The sequence below is a fragment of the Buteo buteo genome, chromosome 10, assembly GCF_964188355.1.
Source record: "Buteo buteo chromosome 10, bButBut1.hap1.1, whole genome shotgun sequence".
In the NCBI taxonomy this organism is placed as follows: domain Eukaryota; kingdom Metazoa; phylum Chordata; class Aves; order Accipitriformes; family Accipitridae; genus Buteo; species Buteo buteo.
The window spans coordinates 23,387,337-23,408,170 of NC_134180.1; the positions used below are offsets into that span (position 1 = coordinate 23,387,337).

Genomic DNA, 20,834 nt, shown 5'->3' on the forward strand with positions numbered 1-20,834 from the left:
GGATGGACACAGAACAGGATTCGTGTGGCATCAGTAAGAACAGTATAATAGAGTAAACCTCTACCAACCACTGTTTGTAGGAGAAGTAAGAGCATGGAATGGTTAACGAACAGCACATCTAGTATTACTTGTTCAGCTGGAGTAAAGGAAGCACTTTCAAAAAATAAAGCAAAGAAACTGGTCTTGCTCCAGGGATGAACCTGCTAGGGCTTGTAGATCTCAGCTGTCTGTAGTGGGTGGGTAGATTCTATACATGTTTTGTCAGATCCTGGCAGGGTCTGCACTGCCTATGAAGAGGGCTATGTTGTGTTCTGACAGGTAAATATGGGATGACACAGTAGCTTAAGTGCGGAAACAACACAGTGCCACAGTCATCAGACTGCATTTAAACTCGGTGAGAGCAGAAAGACACTGCTTGAGCTGGGATTTTAATGTAAGGGAGACTTCTCCCCTCTTCTGAAGTTCTGACCCAATAATGGTTCTTTCTGAGGGTACCAGCAATTCCCTTCGCATGTTTTTGTACTGGATGAAACTAATGTTGCCAAGGAAATGTCCATAGGTGCTTGTATACCATGGCTCTGAGAGCCATTTGAGTACTAGCGCACACTTCATAGTTACTGTGATCCTTCCAGCCTGCAGCATATGGAAATTAATATTAACAACTCAATGTGGCTAGGACTTAATTATATGGAACCTGATCCTCAATTTATAGAGCCTGATCCTCTGTGTCTGTTCACCAGTTCAGATCTAGCCTAAGTTCCCCAAATCTGATGTGTAACCTTGACAGAGTTGCTTCAGGTTTCTGTCAGCAGTGCACAGAGTCAGGCCTGCTATTTGTGAGTAGCTCAGGGCACTGTTGACCAACATGAGGTTCGAAAGAGCTTTTAGTCCCCTGAGTTACAGCACAAAGTTTGCTCCTGGGGATGGTGGGGTGGGGGGGAGTAGCTTTAATTATTTGTAGAGATCAAATTTATTAAAGAAGGTTCTGGCTGTGCAGTGTAATTTCTTTATAGCATCCACTGCAATATTGCAAGCTTGGACTGAAGGAGGGGCCAGCCAAACAGCTTAGCATCTCATCTGAACTGGGGGAGCCAGCCAAAAGAACATTACTCTTGTAATGCTCAAAAGTGACTGGAAAGCTAGAAGTAATTTTCAGTGGCATGCATAAGGTAGGTTTTGCCTCATTCATAGACTCCTGGGGGTAGTTTTCTAAAATAACATTTCTTGTGCATATCTTTCTAAAGGCACACGTACAATCTTTATCCCCCTAGCATCAACTTTGTAAGGAAGATTGAGTATCATTGTCTGTTATTTTGATAGATATTGTAGAGTTAAGCTAGGAATAATAAACAACCTGGATCTATCCTCTACCTGGGACCACTTGAAAAGCTCCGTGTAGATGGGAAATATCACTTCTTACTGCAGTTCAATTCTCACCTCAAAGAAAGTAGTTTCTGTGTACTCCGTGAACCTCTTGGAAAGGAATTGTTTATTTTAAAACAAAAATTCTTGAACTTCAACCAAAAATCCCACTTAGGGGATGGACTGCATCCATCTTTATGCTCAGTTTTGCATGGATCACGGTGCATATCCCAAAACAGCAGCCATGTGTTATTAGTTTAAGCATCCCTATAATTCTTAAGTAAAGTAATAAGTTGGTAGATAGATACAGTTTAGTTTTTGTTTCACCCTGTAGAAGAATATCTTGAAATATAAGGATTGATTAGAAAAATTTCTCATTTCATTATAAGGAATTTTTCTCATGGAATTTGCTGACTCTTTTTGGATTCTACTGAGCAATCCCAGGGCATGGTGATCTTTAACTGCAGGAGCTGAGTAGGCAAAGAGCACCTAGAAATTAAGTATTTGTAGTTCAAAACATATAATTACAAGCTCTGTCTGGGCAGATTCAAGGTCAAGCTTGTTGCCTCGAGACAGAGAATCTTGATGGTAAATGGCAGCTAAGGATTAAGTCTGTAGAGGAATATATTTGCCCCATTCCCAAATACAAGACAAACTGCATTAATGTGCTTCAGTACATTTAATTTCTCTGCAGTGCAACTAGGAGTATCTGCCAAGAAGTTTTTTTGAGAAGATAAATCTAATATCTAGCAGCAGCATGTGGACAAATGACAGTCAAGACACACATCATCCTGGCTATTCTGCAGTCAGCTGGGAGCTCTGCACTTGCTGCATTAGGGGAAAAGGAAATAAAATTACCCTGGCGTTTCCTGAGTCTTTTAGCTTTCACTTTTGACTAGTCAGCCATTACCACAACAAGCAGGGCCAAATTCATTCTTTGAGTATCTTTGAAGTCAGAGGAGTTATAATCATACTAAGTCCCAAGCTTCTAGTATAAAGGCTGTGCCAAATCTTGCAGGAGAATCCCCCTTTGACAGCTCTTTTCTAATGGAATGCAATGTTTAGCATGGCTTTTCATTATTCATCATGAGTCATCCTGCTGCCTGTTCAAAAGCTGCATTTGCAAAGAAGTGTTTTTGCCTTTTCTCAGTTTTCAGTGAAACTTGAAGAAAATCTCATGAAAACAAGTAAGAATTGTGCTTAGGCCCATCAGTATGTTGTGGATTAATGAGGAGATGGGTCAGCTAGGCTAAAGGTCATTTCAGTGGCAATGTTTTGTTTCTGTTACTGCATTTAAAGGTCTCCTGATGTCCAAAAGATGTCATAGGGTTTCTTTTGCTATTACAGTGCTGTCTCTTTACCTCATCCTCTCTGCTGTGTGTAAAAAGTCACAATAGGTTTGGTGTCTTTGCAGTCTTTGACCTAGGTTACAGCCAGGGTCACTAGCAGCAAAAAACATCTGTTCTCCTTTCCTTTGACTCTTAATGTAGGCACTGATTTTATCTACCTCTGAAGCTGATACAAAAAGTAGTAGAAGTTGCTTGCACAAATGTTTGCATGATCCCACTAGGATAAGCATAACCCATGTTCAGATTTTTTCCACTGGCTGCTTCATATTCCTTCTGATGGCTTTTTCCTTGGAGAATCAAATGGGTTTTTCTGCACCTTATAGTTCCTATGGTAGATTTTCCCCAATACTCTGACTTTAGCATCACTTTATGATAATTTCAACAGGACTGACTCACATCACTTGCAACCTCGCGCAAGTTGCAAATACTCGGCATTCCAATCTATGTAGCAGACAAATACTTACCTTCAAGTACTTGCTTTTGGGAGGCCATCACAATGAAACTCTAACTGATGGACAAACCCAGACTTGGAGACAAACGTTTGTTAGTTTTCCCACTTTATTCTCTTTCATGTAACAGCTGCTATATTTTCCAGCTTACTGTTTCCTCAGCTAGCATTGCCAACATTAGCTGTTTCCAGACCAACGGAAACTTTCTTCTGAATGAAGTAAGTTGTACTGCCATCTATTTGAAAATGGAGAACATTTGTAATCTTTACATATGAAGAAATAGGATCTTGCCATAAATATAGAAGCAAAGCACTGTTTATGCCCAGATCTCAAATACGTCTTTGAAATACCTGTGAGCTGGAAAAATGTTTGGGAATGTGAAAGATGAGTGCTTTAAACATCTCATGACGAAATGCAAAAAGTTGTTCTTTTATTTTGCTTCTTGAGTTCTTTATTCCCACAGGAGATGGCCTTTTGAAAAAGGAAATGTGACAGACAGGAAAAGAAGGCATTTAAGGAAGAAGCACAACTGTAGGCTGAAATGTTGGCTTGGCTTTATCACATTCTAGATAGAGGAATGGAAGATGAATGGATTCACACCCAAATTCCACTGCAGTCATCAGCAGAAACTTTAGAACTGGGCTCAGGGGCCACATGTCCATTTTCATGTGCAGCTGCTGAAGTGCAAGGATCTCTGAGCCTGTGTCCTGACGTACTTTTAGCTGGTTGATCCTGTTCTATAAATGGAGTGGTCAGGTATTATGGGTGTAACCACAGTGACAGAGATGTCTGTAACCTACCTAAGAGAGGTCTTGGGTAATTTTTGCAGCAGGGATTCATGATCCTACAAATCTGGCCTTTTTTGTTCTCTAGTCAGCATTTTTAGGCATCTCAAAAGAACACAACTGCTGTCTTCATTCTTTTTCTGCAATCTGCAGCTGGAAAGTTGCATGGTATTTTGTTCAGGATATAAAATGCTGATCTTTTGAGTCATTTCTCAGATTTATCTAGTATATGGAATAACTTTACAGTTAAGGCAGTTTTGCACACTCAGAAATGCCTCAATTAGAAAATAGAACTGCAGAAATGAAGCTACAAGTAAATGGACACGTACAAATACTCCAACTTTCTGTAACAAGATTTAGACAGACCAGATTTCACAGTTAAGATATTATCACCCTGTCTTAAAACCAAATTACGAAATGGAAATGGATTATCAACTGAATGAATTGATTGTCATTCTGTTTATGTATATATATATATCACAAAGTGAGACATGCTTTTCTGTAACTTTCATGTGGCAACTGCCAGAAAAAAACAAGTAAAGAAACCAGCAAAAAGTACTGGTTTATATAACTTTATTATATAGACTATGTAAATGCTAGAAATGGTTGCTTTGTAGGAATAGTGTGTGACAAGTCATTCATCACTTGATATGTGGTCCCTCAGCAGACATTTTTGAGAAGTTAAGGAGCTCTGCAGTAGCTTCTATGTGTTTGTTTTCATAAGAACATTTCACTGGCAGGCCTGTCAAGTGCTTGCTGCATCAACGTTCTCTCCAAAATCTTTCTTATATTAGTTAATTGCCTGCAAATTGCTCTGGTATGCTCATTTCAGGGATTTTATTATGGGCCAAAGGTAAGTACAGTGTTATAAAGTAAACAAGGAAAAAAATCACCTCTTCTCCCATGATTTTACTTGTCCAGAGGTCTATGTTGACTTTTTCATTCAATGCATGGCTTGTGCAAAGTAGAAAATGATATATGCATTTGAGAATTAAACTATCAGCATAGCACCACTGAGTTTTAGTTCATTTATACCACAGTGAATTCATAATCAAATATTTTTGAACCTGTTCACACTGCTCAACAGTCTTTAAATGTTAGACTAATATTATTACCATCTATTACACATAAGACCTTCCTATGCTGGGAATATTCCTTATCAGATCTGTGTAATCTTCCTATAGAAATACCTCTCAGTCAACAGATGGAGTGGGAATCTCCCTAGCTAATGGCTAACAGATAAGTGCTGCTCATTAGAGGTTTCCCTTTCATACTTACCACTTGCCATCTAGCTTTGGGAAACTTGATTCTTGTAATCTCTTTAGTAATCAGTATGGACAAAGGTACTTCAAGGTGTGCAGGAATTAAATAGAATAAGAGAAGTATGTTGGCTCTAGCATAAGCAAAGGAAACCTTTCCAAAATGATAAGTAGTGAAGGTTTGGTGCTATAGGTAGAAAAAACCCTATAACTACACCTTCATAGTGTTTGCTAGGAATGATGTAGTCCGCTGGCATGTATGGAAATATACAGTAGTGGAGAATCTGACACTATTTCCACAGCGGATTGTGAATTCCCTCTGGAATTCCAAAACTTGAGGTGTCTTTAAACAAACAGAAGCAGCTCTCTTGAGTCTTAAGTCATGAGCATGTTCTGTGAGTACCAGGTTACTCTGATTCAAATGCCTCTGTAAAGTTACTCTGTTTTGTTACAGAAAATACCACCTGGAAACAGCTGGATAGGTGTTGAGTTATGATTACTACCAGTGAGTCCTGCTAAGTAGCACTGCTGGAAATTGGGTGCACCGATAGACCGTAGTCAAACAGACGATTATTGCTGTCAATCTGAGTCAGTCCAGACTTCCCCTCAGCACCCAGCCTTCCTACCCACCCCTGAACCCTTCTACCTTCAGACTTTCATGACATGACCTATTATGCCTTTTCTTTGCTGCTTCCAAGTACTTAAATTAGTGAAATCACATAGGGTCCTGTTGCTCTGTGTGCAGATAAACTTTGCTATCAGTTGCATAGCTGGTTGCGACTGATTTATACAAGTCCCAGCCTGAAGGTGATATGGACAATGTCAGGCAATTACAGCACTGCTGTTCACTATCTGTCTGCCTTTTGCTCTATATAGCCATGTTCTGTGCACTTGTGACACAGTCCCACCAGGAATTATTTTAAAAAAACTTTTTTCTGATGCAGATTGAAAGAGGAATGACACTAGAGCACTGCTGAAAAACTGGAAAACCTTTATGTTCATCTAGGTCCAGGATTTCCAAGAGGAATTTACTATGACACTTCAGCCAACAGGACCATGCAAACACTGGGACAACTTTATATGTCCTTTTTTCAGGAAAAAGGCTATAGAAATCAATGGCCGTTTGTTGGACTGAAGCTGCCAGAATTTCATTTAAGCCTTCTCTGTGTCTGAGGTTGGATATATTTTCATTTTTAAAATGAGTGATATTTTTAAAACCAAAGTCAGTGAAAATCTTCAGTATGTATTAACCTGCATCTGCTTAATACCTCTCATAGGAAGTTAGCACAGCAGTTCTTTGTTGAGATAGACATCCTGAGATTAAACTAATTACACACCAATATTGTTTAGAAGTTTGCGTGAAAGTGTCATTCGACTAATTCCATGTACAAGTTTCACTATAAATGTAGCGTAGATTTTAGATTCCCTCCGCAGTCAGTGGAGATGGGCATCTCCAGAGGGCACTTTGGTCATTCCTAAAATAGATGAGTTGCTTTCTGGATGTGGCTGACTCCCTCTGCTGACTACAGAGCCTCTTTCTGCTGTGCTAGTTTTCCTAGTGCTAGTTGACAAAACAATGTTCTTGATTCTTTGTATTAAAAAAAAATAATAATGCAGGTTAGAACAAGTCTAATGTGTGGGCAAATCAAAGTCTACAGACTCTGGAAATATATTAAATCAACATTTTAACATGAACAGAAGCATTTATGTTGAATTTTCATGTTAATGTATATTCTTTATCCCCCCTCATATAACCATTCAGGAGCGTTAGCCCTATTGGACTATTGACTACTGTCAAATCTAGGAAAAGAGAAACACCATCCCGGAAGGGAACCAACCTGGGTCTATGTCCATTATCCCTTTGCTAACGCTGCACAGCCTAGTACTGATACTTCTGACAAAGGCCTACCAGCTGCAGAGTAGGCAGATGAGGAATAATCTGCCCTTCATTGTCATGGGCCTTACATGATTTCTAGCAATTAAAGATTGGCCTGAATTTGGAAACATTAAATATTTTTTCTACAAAGCTGATATCCTAATTATACTTGAAAATTCTGGGAATAACTACTTAATCCCTTTCTTAATATTGAATCATAGGTTTCAACAGCCTCCTGTTGAACCTGTGACAGCAGGTTCCACAGTTTGATTACACTGTGAGTGTAAAAGTATTATTTTGATTTTCTACCTTTTATGAAATGCCTCCTTTCTTTTGACCAGAGTTGCACAGAGATTAGGAGTTTTTTATCTTCCTTACATTGACTGATCCTTTCTGCATTGTTTCTAAAATAAGTGATTTTAATATTCTCTGTTTTTCAGGGAATAAGGTCTTTTTTTTTTTTACCCTTCCCCAATTCTGTTCTAATTCTCCAAAAACCTTTCCATAGATGCAGAGATCAGAGTGCGTATAATCTAGACAAATTTGTGCTAATGATTTCTATAAACATATTCTAATGTTGTTATTCACTGTTTCAGCCTTTATATATGTTCTTTGCATTTTTGGCTACAGCTGTGTACACAGTTACATCTTCACTTAACTAAGATAATGCTGATGTCCATTTCTTGACCAAATACTGCCATGTAAACATACCTACAGCTAATTCAGAGTTCAGCAAAGTGTTCTGGTAATTCACATCACGTTTATCAGCTTTGATTTTCCTTTCTAATCTTTGTGTCCATTCACCTAGTGTGCTTGGATCCCTTTGTGTAATAATTTCAATTTTTATTGTGATGTGCATGGTGTGTTCATTAATAGTGGAAAAAAGATTCTACATTCCTAGGTAGAAATAATAACCAATGGTAATCTGGATGGGAACTCTTTAATTGAATTTGTAACTAAGCATATTAAAGAAATGAAACCCCTATATATTATGTTATGTATATGATTTAAGTGAAATAATGAACACTAACAGCTACATTTAACTGAATTAGAAAGAAAAAAGCATGGGAGAAACTTGGTAATTTCTAAACCAGTTCCTAATTTGTCTGCTTATTTCTCTAAAACAGACAGATGTCTCTACCAAAACAAATCCAAAACTATGGATGTCCGGGGTTATAATGTACCACAAAGCAGGCAAAAATAACTGTGTTTATTTTCTTCTCTGAGATTTCAATCTGAAATTAATATTCTGAGCATCACTATTAAAGCAGGATGCGAGAGTCAGGTAAACAGCTGGGGGAGACATCTCCATCATGCAAAAGGAAAGCCCCTTGCAGTTAAGAGAAGCTCCATCTGTGCAGGCAAATTCAACAGACAAGGTGGGGGCTAGGGAGGGGAGGGGCAAAATGCAACAGAGAAAATTGGAAGAAGAGAGATTGAAATAAAAGAGCAATCTGAGGATATAATTTAGAGAGGCAAGAGAGAGAAGATTGAAATTATCTGTTTTCAGCAACTTAAAGAGAATATTAAGGTGCCAGAGTGTTTGAAAGGTGAAATAACCAATTCTGAGAGTGAGAGAAGTTTAGCAGGATTTATAATTTATGGAGGTTAGGGACTGGGAAGTTGGGTCAAACGTGCACTTCATGAGAATGTGACATCTGATAATGGAATCATCACACAAGACAGTAGAAAACTCATTGTGGGGGATGTTTAAGGCAATCCATTGCTGGATATAGCACTGATGTCCAAAGAAAACGCACAAAGCAAAGCAAAAGTCATCTTTGTTTATACTTGTTTCTCAGTGATGGCTCTCCTCAGAATGCTTCTTGATACCTTTCCTGATCACACAGGATCAGGAAATGAGCTAATGGCTAAACTGGCTAATTAAACTCTCATATTAAAATAAATAGTTCTAGTTCTGACAATGAAAAGTTGTGGTTTAAATTAAAGCCAAACCACACGATCTGTGTATTTATGTAAGCTGTGACTAGTGCTAAGCATGGCTGCTTTGCTGATGGCCAAATCAGCACAGTGACCACAGTGTTTCTTCTGTATTCAAAATCATTCTCTAATACCGTTTAATGTCATAGAAGCAGGTTTAGAACTGTTGGATTAAATTCAACTACATTTCAATATCCCTTTCTCCTTTCTTCTTCACCTGTCTTTCTGTCCTCTCTCTCCCTGTTTCCCTCCTGTCTCCCAAGAACAGCTATAGTCACAGTCACATGGATATTTTAAGATTTGTGTAGTTCTAACTTTGAAATAGATGCTCATCTATTGTGAACACAAATGCATTGAAGGTATGCTGGATTAATAGAAAGAGTTCTCTGTTCAGTCCTCCCACATCTGGAAGCACAAGAACGCATAATCCAGATCCACATCACAATTGTGGATGTATAAACTAGAACATTTTTTTTAGTAAGAAAGAAAAGCAGAATGAAGAACAGGATCAAAATACTATGGAAAGACAGATTTTGATAGTCACATTTCTTAAGACCAGTATGCAGCCTAAATAGATTTTAAGAAATTGGGATCTTACCTTTTTTGTCTTTGATGTTCAGAAACCAAAGTGTCAGTCTGCATTTTGATGTCAGATTTGTCACTACCACTTTGCAAATGACGACGAGGTAGAGGACTGAAAGAAGTGCAGTCTGAAATGATGAATCCTTTTGACGCTGTGTTATTGTGCTTTATTCATGCACATATCCATCCAGGTGAAGTTTGACTTTCTTCTGTGGGATTAAGAAAAACAGATGGAAAAAGATATTTTAGAAATGTCCATGGTGGGGCTAAGAAACGCTTGCTAAAGACTTTTCCTTTGATAAAGCAGTTATCATCTAAGGGACCTACTTGTGTTGTTTGCCAGTTATAATCTAGTAAATATTTAACTTGCTAAATAAGAGACTTGGGACTGTGTGATTTATAAGTGGGTATAGCCCTTACTTTGGCATTTATTGTGGCCCTTTGTTCTGGATATAGCCTGACTAAATTAGCGGGTGAGGTAAAGATTGTAGTGATTTACTGTAATTTCTGGACAGATAAAAAAGCTAGGCAAGTGCTAAAGGTTGCTTTTAACAAAAATTATAAACTTTCACATCATAAACTATTTTAAATGAAATAAGTGTTTGACAGTCTTCAGGAAAAATCACAGCAAATACATTCTAAAATTGAACTTCTGTTATCAGGAATGCTAAATTTTCTTAGAGATACAATGGGCATACTATATGGAATCAATACATGTTTTGTTTCATGCAAACTTGCTTTGAAAGCAATAATTTCATGGCATCTGTCAATTTTCCCATGTTAAGTTTCATGACACCTTGATTTATATGTCTAGTGGTGTGTGAAGAATGAAAGGAAACGTGGCTCTGTATTTGACAGGATGCCATACTTGCTCTCTGAGCCCTATCTCAAGACTGTGCAGGATTCGACATACATCTCCATAGCAAAGAATTTCTGCATCAAATCCGCAAAGGATTTCACCAGAAGAATATACAGTCTCAAATATTCAAGTTGTATATTAGACAAATTGAAAAATCTGGAAAAGCCACTTCTTTAAACAGATACATCAGGAACAAAGAGTTAAGGAAGTGGGGAGATTGGGAACAGGTCAGAAATGTGAGGAGCCATTGCCACGTGCAGTGAAGTTTCAGGGGTTGGGGAATCTGGCATGTAAATCTCTGAACTATCACAGAAAGACACAGTCTTTTTAGTTCTTTCCATTTTGGTGATGTAGGATCTCTCCAAGACATGGAAATACTCAAAGGCCAGCTGGGGTATTGTTCTCTGTTTTGTAATGTTAAGTAAAGGCAAGTTGGCACAGGCATTGCTTAGCACAGGAACACCAGCTGTGTGGCAATCTGGGTCCAAGTCTATGATACTTGTGCTGGCTGATACAAGCTTTTTTCTGCAAGCAGCGTACCCCATTTCCCAGAGGTGACTGAATCCTGCTGCGCAAGATTACCAGCTCTGAATAAGGTCTGCTCTTTGCTGATGGGGAGGTCTGCTGACTTAAGAGACTCACTAGTCCCAGAGCTTTGACCTCCTACTGGCAGAGCTGGAGGCTGGTGAGCTGTGTCATGGTACCACCTCCTGGCCTTCCTTCTTGACTTCTTCCCATCTTCTTCTTCTTCCCACCTTTTGGGTACGTAAACATCAAAGAACTGGAAAATATAATTTTGTAGGTGTCTTTTCTACGCTTGGGCAGGTGAAACTCCTAAAAATCCCTTGCTTCTTGTGTCTATATTGCCCTAGTTATTTGTCTTCAGGAAAAGATAAGAAAAATATGTTAGATGCTTTTAAAGGAGATTTAAAAAGTAGTCTTTAACTACACTGACTTGAGTATCAACTCCTTTATTCAAGATTTGCCTCTTTAGATTGCACAGGAACCCAAACGTTGTAATTTTAAAAATATTTCCTTTAAAAAGAATGCTTTACACGTAAATCTTTCCGGAATTTCCGTGGTGTATCCGGCCGTAGCGTGGCCCAGGTCTCGCTGAAAGAGCTTCCGAGAGTTGCATTTTAAGCCCCTCGCTCACACGGTCCCGTGCGGCGAAGCCTCCCTCTGACGGGCCCTATCGGGTATTGCAGGGACGCGCGCCGAGCCCCGCAGCCTCGCGGGGCGGGGCGGCGGGGCGGGCTGGTGCCTCGGCCGAGCGGCGGGGCGGCAGGGCTGTGAGCCTGCGCGGCTGTCCTCCGGTGCCGGTGGGCTGGCCTGCAGACAAGAAAGAAACCCAGGGGCAATCCCGAATCCCGAGTGCTGCGCGTTTTCTCGACACCTCAGAAAGGCAGCTACCAGCAGAGGCAGAGCGCGGAATTTCAAGCTTCCTGATGCACTGTTTGATGTCTCAGGACGCAGTTATTTTTAGAGCAACGCAAGAGTCCTAATTCATCAAAAAGTTTGCACTGCTTACTTGGACGGAAACAATATAGCTTATTTTTTAATATTTCTCTTTTGTATTGGTTTTTATGATCTCTAAAAACATACATGTGGAATTACTATTTGCTGTAGGCCTGCCAGCCTTTTAAAAAGGGGGTCACAAGAGTAATTATGGTACTAGACTTATATAATTTGTGTGCATCCCCTATATATATTTAATAAAGACTTACTGTGTACCACGTTCAAGCATTACTCACACTGGTTTAATTCTGGTCTACTGTGAATGTTTCGGTCAAATTCAGGCAAAACAATACCTGAATAGTAACACTAAAAGTGGGATGGGAATGTAACGAACATACACAAATATTCAGAAAAGACTGGACAAAACAGAGAAGTACCTGCCAGACTGTGACTGCTAAGAAAATCTCCCTTCCTTCATAACATAAAAATTTTCTTGTTTATTCACGAAAGCATTGTCTGGATCTATGCGATGCAAAAGACAGGAACATGCAGTTAGTGCTCTGCAGGTTTTATTTTGGACTGTCAAAAATGTGCAGAGATGTACATTAAGGACCATGGACCATGTTGGCTTTACTTTATATTGAGACTTTCATCTTCATATAGTAGTGTCTGTAGCTTGAAATTATCTTAATATTATTTATTGTACTACAGGAACATTGCTTGTCTGAAGAGATAATTTTATTCCCAGAACTGTACAAAGTATTATGGATGTGATGATACTTTCTTGATTACTTTCTTTTGAGTCTTGCTCCTATTGAATTTTAACCCAAAGCAGATTTAAAGCAAAAGAATGCCTTTTCCTCCTCTGTCAAGATACCATCTTTTTTAACTGTTGCTCAGTTTAACCAGAACAGCAAAGCAGTAGCATGGTGGGTTGGCAACTGAACAGCTCAGGGCAGCTGGTAGATTTATGCTTCATTATTTTTTGTTCAGCTGGTCAGATATGAGAGGCAGTAGCAAAGTATGTGAAATCTCAGCTTTTCTACATAGTTCTCATGAAGTGCCACCTAAATCAGTCAAGACCTGTACATACTTAGACTTCCTTAAAATTGGGGTGTTTTTTGGACGTGTTGAAATGCAAATTTACAGCTTGACTTGAAGTCTTTACAGATTTGCAAATATCACCAATGATCATTAAGAGCCGATCTACTGCAATGGATAAAAATTGCATTTCGTTTGGCACAGGATCACCTTTCAGATAAATATTCTTGAAATTAATTTAAATTATATGTTTAATAATATATTGTTCAATTGTGTGTTATATGAAAGTGACCCACCCTCACTGTGTCATTTCCTTTGCGTCATTTTCCTACATGAAGTACAGCCAAACTTTCATCTGAAACACTGAAGTGCCACTCTGAATTTGATTCCTGGCAGTAGAAATCTGGGTGCCTGCTTCTTAAGTGTGTTGTAAATGTTTCAAAACAAGTATATACAATTGTTAATGTCTTCCATCCTCTCACAGACTGCTGAAAATAGATTACTTTGAAGTTTTGTTACTATATTTAATTTCTGTCTGAATAAAAATAATTTTACTTCTATTTAGGCATGTCAAAATACCTTTGGTTAATTTTCTGTGACAAAGCCTAGATACAGAAAAGCTAAGAGTATCAAAGGTCTTAAGCCTGTAAAAAAATCCTGATCTTTTTTCTGTCACTTGAATGTCACTGGAGAAAGATCCAAGACACTGGAGGAGACACTCCTCTTGGTGCTTAGCTCTGTGGCTCATGCTGCATAGCTGCTCTCATTCGATTAAAATGTAAAAGCAAATTTTACTCTTAGAGGGAGTAATATCACTTTAAATACCTCATTCCATTATCTCTAATTAAAAAAAATTGCCTGCCCATCTCTCTGTCTTTCATATAGAATCACCTCACTTTTGAAGATGCATCCTGATTCCACTTTCCAGGGTTGCATCTCTGGACATAGCACAGGATCTATTTTATTCCTCTGCATATTCTGCTGTTAGGGTCTCATACAGAAGAATTTTATAGTGTGTCTAGATTAGTGGTTTAGTTCAGATCAGGAATGTGCTTCTGCAGCCAGTCTGCTTGTTATGGAGCAGTCCTGGGGTGCTTTACTGAATCTCTTTCAGATGAAACTGAAGAGCACGATCTGTTCCGAGAGCACATTCAATGCTCACCAACTGCATTTCAGTCTCTAATGGTACTTGATTAGTTCTTGTTTGAGGTAAATGCCCATGAAATATGCATAGGTCATCAGCACCTACTGTTTCGTTCCACAGCTCTGTTTCTAGTGAAGACCAGTCCTTGCTGATGTGTACATGGCCTCTGTCTTGTTAGTATGATTCCTTTTAGCAGAGGTTGTAACTGTCCCTTTGGCCTTGGAAGTCCTTGTGGAAATGTCTCTCAACAATTATGTTTCTGTGAGACAACACACCCAATTGCACTTTCTCTAGATTAGGAGGGAAGGAGGAAGAACATCAGCTCTTTGCCAGAGCCCAGTCTGAGGTTTTACTGAATACATGGCAGATGGCTCAGTGCTGGGGTTCTGCTTTGCCTAAACTGGAAAAGCTGGAACCAACTGTGTTTGGGTTCAGATATCCCCAGAATCCAGAGAGTATTCCCCAGGTACTCTCTGGAGCTTATCTTCAGGCTTGCCCCTTCTACAAAAGTAGGGGAGTGGAGAGAGACACAAAGGGAGGTTTGCCAGCTAGCAACAGGGAAGTGACAAAATGGAGCGTTGTCTCCTTATGCCATATAAATAACTGTTTCTGGAGTCTTCTGGGACACATTTTCATTTCCATTTTCTTTCTTGCCTTCCCAGAATCCTCCTTCCAAAAAGAAGTGATAGAGGCTGACCGTCAGATGTCATGTTTCTTCATGTGGTATCTTTTGAAAAAGGTTGACTCCAATGAGACTAAAAGAAAAATAAATTTCATTAATGATGAACTAATGCAGTCCTAATGGAATGCTCCTAGACTGACTGGGATATAATGGCATGGCAGCATAGCAGATTTCTGGATTTTAATGAGATAAGCAAAATAACTGCCCTTTACATCATACCATTAGTAGGCTGAAATTGATTAAACTAGAACAGAAACAGTTTGCCGACTGAGGCAGGTATACTGTGAACATCAGTGACACAGCAAAGATTTTTAGGTATAAATCACAGCCACAGAAACCTAAAAAAAATAAATTTAGAAAGCTGCACACAGTAGCAGATTGAATTGTTGATGCTTCTTCAAGTTCTGGGTGGTTGGGTTGGGTTGGGTTTTTGGGGTTTTTTTTGAGGGTTTTTTTTGAGGGGTTTGGGGTTTTTTTGTGTGTGGTTTTTGTTTTGGGGGGTTGTTCCTCCCCCCCCCCTTTCTTTTTCCAGGTCTGTAAAAGTTCAGAGTTCTCTATAGGTTGCAATGAACTCTGGAACAGGAAGTGCATAAATGTCAAATCTGAATAGTTTGAGATCAAATATCCTCAGTAAGATGGAAATATTTGGTGCCTATTAGACAGTTCAGAGCAATTTTGAGGTGATCGAGGTTTTCCGATTTTTACCACGATTTGGCACTTGTAATTCTGTACTATGATTCAAGCTAGTATTCATTGATATATCTGAGGTTGATGTGTCTCTAGCACCTAAGAAAAGGAAGTGATCTTCCTTAAGATTTTGGGCAATTGTTCTGTGGAATTTAGGTAATCTATGGTAAAAGTGTCCTCCAGTTAGAAGTTCAGGCTAAGCAAATGGCTTGAGTTGAACTCACAAAATACTTGATGTGCTTTTCAGGTATGAAACATGCTAGTCACTTTTTTCCTCACTGGAACTCTTAGGCAGGAAATAAGCTTCAAAGAGATGTTAGTGTAGCAGTGTGTTAGTAACTCCTCTTTGCAGTTGGATGAAGCCTTGAAGAATTTGGGATAAAACTGAGCTGTCTTAATGAAACAGCATTTTTTAAATTTTATTATATATCAAGCTAATAGCTGCTTCAAAATTTTGCTTCATTAACTGGGAAGCATTAAAAGCTCAAAACCACTGTGAAGGATGTGTTAATAAAAAAATATTAATGAAATGTGCTGACCTCCAGATATACGTTCCCATGCACAAAAATAAGGGCTCTGTAATTGAGAGCCATTGAGTATTGTGGCTACAATGGCTGAGTTAGCAGCCTCAGGTGCTGGCTGGCATTCAATATTGCCAGTTTTTTGCTCTGTTAGCTATATAAAGGGGGGGGGGGGGGGGAAGAGAGCCTTAACAGCAATCCAGTCTTTACTAATGGGAAGGTGCTTAAGATGCAAATGAAAAGCTCTGCTATCCCCTCTTTCAATATATATAGTAAGTATATTCAGTCTGTCCTCGCTTTCCTCCTGTTAAAAGAAATTTATTATTTGAGACTGAGCTGTGCAGATTTCTGTGCTGCTCAGTGGTTGTGCTACAATACAAAGATCATAGATCTCATTCCCATGTAGGACACCTCATTCTTTCTGTAGCAGAAACTCATTAATTTTAATACACACCAGTGAAGCAGCTGAGTGGGCTTTGAGGTCTCCTTCATAGCAGCGTGTTGTGTAGCTTCTGCACCACTGAGTTCATTATTCTTTTATTAAGAAAGCGAGGAGGAATATAGTGTGTACAGTCCTAATGCTATCTTGCTCAGATATCACAGGGCATCAGCACTCTCCAGAAACATAGAGAGCCTGCTTGAAAAATGAAATGAAGCATTCTTTGTTTTGTTTAATCCCTGAGTGAGGAACATGTGGCACATATTTCTACATGACTTGTTTCTTCTTGATTTCCTTCTTACTCTAAAGTTATGCAGGTCAAGGCTAGCAAAATTGACTGTGTACGAAATAAATGCCAGCAATGCTATAGAGGGCCTATAAAGGACTTGTCTACATTTCCTCTGCATACAACTGCACGTAGGGTAGCCTCCAATATTTAACTGTGCTGACCTGAGTGTTTTTACAGAAGTACACATTTGTTTTCTGTGTTGCTTCTTTAGGATTGAGCCTTCTTTCAAGCCTTGGGAGCCCAGTTCCATTTCTGCCAGTTCCTAAATGGGTCTGAAAATCTCAGCCCAGTTCTGCCAGGATGCACGAGGGAGGCATTTATCTAGCATTCAGGTCAGTGAAGCTTTTTAGGGGAGGCACACAGTGGTGCTCAAGACCTGCATGTATTGATTCAGGTCCAATTCAGATTTGAGTTCAGAATGGAGATTTTATTCAGCTGCCACACCCTCCAACCTCTTTGTCCCACCTCTGTTCTGTCAATACAAAAATGAATAACAAATAGAGAATCTGTTAATTTCAGCACACTGTCATTTGAAGTTAGTATTCAGGCAGAATACATGGTCATTTCTGCATATCCAATATTAGCCACGTTTTTACTTTGTTCGTTAAAGAAGTCTTTATTTAATTTCAGTTTTGATTCTGCAGAATTTTTCAGGACTCAGCTGTGGGAATTAAATCCTAGCAGCTGTTCTTAAAGCTTCTAAAACCAAGTCTCTCTTCTTTTCTCTTTTTAGGTTTGTTTCTCCTTACAGTCCCTATGTAAATATGCCCTTTTTTTATTGTTTTGCCCCAAGACGTGTTAATTTGAATTTATAGGCCTGAAATTCTCCTTCATATGTGGTAATTCCCATACTGTGAAAAATGGGCAACCCAAGCTCCAGCAGAGCCTTATCCAACCTACCTCTCCTGGGCAATGGTTCAGGAAAATGAAGGAAGGAAAGCATATTGGAATGTCTCCCAGTAACCCCATGCTGTTGTCTCCCTACGGTGATTGATTAGTATCCTGTCAAGAACTGCACACATTGATTGATGTACTGTGTGATAGAGGGTATCTGCTGTGTTTGTTTGCAGTTCACGTACAACAGAAATGTTCTATGTAGTGTCTTTCAGTTCTGCACTGGGAACTTGGGTGTGGCTGGACAGTGGAGAGGCAGGCAGCCTTGCTTTCTTGTCCTTGTTACCTACATAACAGGTTAGGTGAATTCTTTGGCAGGAAGACAAAGCAGATGAGCATGTTTTGCTAAGTAGACTTTTGTCTGACATGTGCAGAGACTAGAGGGCTCCTGTGAAGAACAGAGAGTAGACAAAAAGCTAAGTATTAGAAATGCTAAAAGAAAAAAGACTTTCCTGAAGACCCAAAGTGGTGTGCTGCAATCTAAAGATGAAGCAAAGTTTATTCTATGTATTGTTCTCCCCATGTCTGCATTAGTGTCAGTGCTTTCATGGTCCCCTGAGAGTTTATCAGCCATCAGAAATCCAACTTTTAGCCAGATCAGTGTTTCTGAATCTTTACACCACCCTCTGGTTGCTAGTTGAATGGGAAGGAGGTGAAAGTTGTGATCTCTTGGAAGCAGTGTGGCCTTGGATCAGTGTAAGCTGATTGGAAAGATTCTCTCACCTTTTATCATTGCCCTGTCAGGCAGAAAATAATATTTGCCTCAGAGTAAGTAAACAACCTGTTTATATTTAAGTTAATCACTGGAGGAGTTGATAACACCCACTTACTGTAGGAGGAAAGGTGTTTTCCATGACCAGATGTCTGCATGTCCTAAGTTAGGAGGACAGAGGGCTCTGGTGGCTGGCATGCTAAAAGTATCTGGCTTGCTATCAGGAAATCTCTGGTGGATGACTGAGGAGAGTTGGAATCAGAATAATAGGTTGGAGTATGAAAAGACACATAAATCCTTCCTCTATCTTGAGATCTCAGTTAGGCAAAAGGAGCCTGGCCAAGAGGCTGGGTAAATATTCTGGGAGTGTGTTAGCTGGAGAGAGAGGCTGGCTGCTTGGACAAAGGCAAATCCTTACTCTGAAATATCTTCACGAAAAGCATTGAAGCTTCCTGCCCAGAGGAAAACTCAGGCCTGGAGATAATGGAGATTTAGAAAATGTCAGGTTTTATGAAAGAGCCAGATGATGGCAGCATAGAATGCAACAGAAGACTGAGAAAACTCCTGGGTTAAGTAGCAAGAGAACTGCCCTTGAAAACTGAGAAAGAGTTCAAGCTTTCTGTCTCATCCTCCACTTCAGCAGTAGCTTTTGAAATATAGGTTTATGGTTCTGGGAAGAAGAAAAGAAAACAATGATTTTGTTCTGTGTACACATGTTGATCTTTCATAAGCTGTGCAATAAATCAGCCTGGAAATCTTTTCTGCGTGACATCAGAGATAAACAATTCCGCTTCGTCCTTTCAGACCCAGAAATCTTGTATTTTTTTCATCAGCTGTATAAATTCTTCTAGCAAGTCCTACCTTCTACAAATAAAATCTCCCTAATTCTTGTCATCAAAACCTAATCCGTAACTACTGTAGCCTTCAAGACAGAATTCAGAATATAGCTCTGTATATAATGGGAAATACAAGCTACGTGCGTGTTAGATTTTCAGTAGAAAAGCTTAACACCCGATGTCTGAATCAAAGATGATTGGCTTGAGTACCTAAGAAACTAATGTCTTTTTTTGTTGTGTAACAGGAAAAATGCTGTCTGTGGGAAAATACCAGCCTGTGTCTTCCTGGAGCGCTGTTTACTGGTATTGGCAAAGGACAAGATGATCACTGTGCAGGGTCTGTTTTCTCTACATCTACTGGTTTGTATTGGTCACAAAAGCAGGGAGTTAGGTTTTAACACAACCCTTCAGAATTGATTCTGCAGAGGTAGCCTTGCAGTCCTGGGGGAAACAAGCATGCGGCAGAGCACTTTCAGGACACATACTGTTATGAGATAGGAAGGGAAGACAGTGAAGCAACACAAGGCCACAGCACATTTGCAGCTGCTGTGGATATGCCTTACCTCTATGCTGATACCATCTGGAAGTGGGATTGCACCTCTGCGTGATGGTAATTCTCAACTTTGGGAGAGGTTCCACAAGCCAGGCTGCTCCAATGGTTTTATTTTAGTGTTTATTTCCAATGTTCCCCTCACAAGCTTATAGAAATAGTTTCCTGGATAAGCAAAAGATAAATGGCTGTGATGCACTTGAACATTGAATGCTCTTCTGCCAACAGAGACTACTGAATTAATGCTTGTTACATCTGCAGACTCCTCAATCTCCTTGGGGTTTAATTTGAAGTTTCAAGGACATGGGTACTTTAAACTACGGAACACTTACAGAAAGAAGAGGTGCTGCAAGGGGGAACTGGGACTGTACCAGCTTCTGATTTTCTGGGTGGGATGGGAGTGCAATACATTTTAAGTTCAACTGCCTTCTGGAATGGCAGACTCTCATTTCTGCTGTGACAGGCTCTAGCTCTACAAATCTCAGTTATTGTACAGTTGGCCCTAGTTTGTAAAGCAGAACCAACTCTTTTGCCTGCACTTCCTGCCACCTGAAAAGGAGGTGGTCTCCTATAAACAGCAGCCTGTTGTCAATCCTGCTTTACTGGGCTGCTTTGAAAAAATGAAGGACAATAACGTTTATCCTTGCATTTGTGTAAGCACCATTCCTGGGACTGCGCTCATTGTGAGTTTCTACCCCAGCACTTGCAAAAGATGAGATTCTGGCTTATTCTGGTTCTATTAGTTGTAATAGTAAATAAGGGCATTGGAACAAGAAAAAGGGGATATTTCCTTGATAAGCCTGCCCAGGGCAGCTCAGTGTTATGGCAAGAGAGCAGCTTCAGACGAAAGTTGACTCTCCTTTCCATTCCTGAGAGGTCTTAAAAATAATAGATGTCTGATGGGTTCCTCTGGCTAGTAAAAGCAAATTGAAACTATTCAGTAGCACCAGTAAGGGATGTCTGGAATTCCCATGAACAGAGAAGCGAAGCCCTTATCTACCATATGTGCAATAAAACAGGAAGGGGAAAATACCTTAATGGAGGGTGGGGGGAAAAAAAAAAAAAAAAAAAGAAAAGATACCTGTTGCTACTTACTGTCCAATGCAAACTGAAATCCTT

The 20,834-nt window shown here is 39.6% G+C and overlaps 1 long non-coding RNA gene across 2 annotated transcripts in view; it reads left to right on the plus strand.

The window, feature by feature from the left end:
• The window catches only part of LOC142035468 (uncharacterized), a 30,350-nt gene extending 10,012 nt beyond the window's left edge, over positions 1 to 20,338 (plus strand). Inside the window, exons 3-4 of one of the 2 annotated variants that reach the window (XR_012651894.1) lie at positions 16,935 to 17,055; positions 19,411 to 20,338. This is a non-coding gene — a long non-coding RNA (uncharacterized LOC142035468). Of the gene's footprint in view, positions 1 to 6,148; positions 7,663 to 16,934; positions 17,056 to 19,410 lie in introns of those variants that run through there. The other variant, XR_012651895.1, reaches the window with a different exon arrangement.
• The last annotated feature ends 496 nt before the right edge of the window (positions 20,339 to 20,834 follow it).